The following is a 1,983-nucleotide window of genomic DNA, read 5'->3' as shown; positions in this document are numbered from 1 at the left end:
AGAAAGAAGGCCGACCGAGAAGAAGACGACGCGGACTAGCGGGGCAGCCTCCTCTTCTCTCGTCTCCTCCGACGTCGACGACCAAGAAGAAGCCGCCGCCACGGCGTCCGGTTTCGCCTTCGAATTGGGTTAGTAGCATACCAGGAGCCATTGCCCCCTCCTGGTCGGAGACGCTGCTGGCGGCAGCCGTGCGTACGTGCGTGCGTGTGGCGCGTGTATAACGGTCCTGCTGGACTCTGTGTGCCAGGAGAGATACGCCGCACCCGCGCCGCCGGTTATGGGCTGATCGAGGAGAACATGGTTCTGTTCGCGCACTTTTTTTTTTTTTGTCGTTGTTGCCGTTGCTTGTGGCGTTGTTGTCTGGGAGGAAGGCGTGCAATGCACCGGCGCGCTCTCGTTCTAAGCGATCGAGTGGGGCCACTAAGAAAAGATGTTTTCCCAAAGAGCACTACAACAATTTGCGAACGCTTGGCGTCCTGGAATCCCAGTGGTTCGTGGAAGACAGCTAGAGGTGTTTTTGAAAAAAAAAAAAATATGCGAAAGCACGTCATGCGGGTCCGGGAATGAAAGACAGTTACTGCCGGGAAATGCGTTGCGTTTGTAGCGCAACAAACCGATACAACACGAGGAATGTGCGCATGTATATGACGATAGAGAACAAAGTCGGGCTCATGTCAATAGCGGTCCTAACGTGTAAATTTCAGTGTTCCCATCACCCGGGAGGTAGCAGGTTGGCAGGAGGCGTTCTGGCTTGGCAAGATGGGAATTTGGGGGGTAAACTTCTTTTTGTATTTGTATGCATATCTATGCTGACGCACGCGTAGGAGCAGACTCACAATCATACATAGATTACAGACCTTCCCTCCCCAAAATAAATTTCTGGCTATGGTCTTGAGAAGGGGGGATGGTGATCGAGTTGTCTGTTTATAATCCGGCGAGTTCTTGAAGCGCCAGGCACACAAAACAAAACTGTGGTAAAGAATACACTGCTACACACCCTTGAAACTATAAAATTTAGCCCCGTTTCTATTTTTAGCGATTACTATACTTTGAAGCTGGAAGTATTCAACGTGGCGCAATTTCGAAGTTGTCACTATCACCAGCTCCGATAGTTATACAAGTAAGATTGATGATTGATTTGATTGATATGTGGGGCTTAACGTCCCAAAACCACCATATGAATATGAGAGACGCCATAGTGGAGGGCTCCGGAAATTTTGACCACCTGGGATTCTTTAACGTGCACCCAAATCTGAGCACACGGGGCTACAACATTTCCGCCTCCATCAGAAATGCGGCCGCCGCAGCCGGGATTTGATCCCGCGACCTGTGAGTCAGCAGCCGAGTACCTTAGGCACTGGACCACCATGGCGGTACAATTGTACAAGTAAGATAACTTGCTTTAGGTGTATTCGTTTATTTAGCTTATTTGACTTATTCAAGGCAAAATTGTTACATATTGCCTTGGGGCACATGAGTACAGGCTGAGTATAGTCGCCTGATTAGGTCATGCCACCCTGGTAACAAAGCAGAAGAAACACAACAGCAAGCATTATTTAGCCCCGAATGCAATGGTAATATGGTTCTACCTGGATTCCAATATTAGACTGAAGTAAGAGTAGAGTTGCATTTTTGAAGCAAGACTTTCTATGACTAAGCGAAGGGAAAATGTGGGGTATTATGTAGAAAGGTGTCTGAAGGGCCAGCCAGTTGGTACATGATACTGAGGTACATGATGTACCTCAGTACAGTTGGTACATGGTACATGTACCAACTGTACCTGTACATGGTACAGGTACAGTTGGTACATGATGTAAGCAAGCAACTGTCGTCGCCGTGAACGGGTATGACCATAGAAATTGAGCCGATTCCTCTGCCCTCCGTCGGGCCACCAAAAATGAGTAAAGGAAAACACGGATATCAAGCATCAGTTAAGCCTTCCAGAAAGACGTAACCAATGACTGAGAAATACTTTAATGAACC

The sequence above is a fragment of the Rhipicephalus microplus genome, chromosome 3, assembly GCF_043290135.1.
Source record: "Rhipicephalus microplus isolate Deutch F79 chromosome 3, USDA_Rmic, whole genome shotgun sequence".
NCBI lineage: Eukaryota > Metazoa > Arthropoda > Arachnida > Ixodida > Ixodidae > Rhipicephalus > Rhipicephalus microplus.
Note: the sequence above shows the minus strand (reverse complement) of the source record.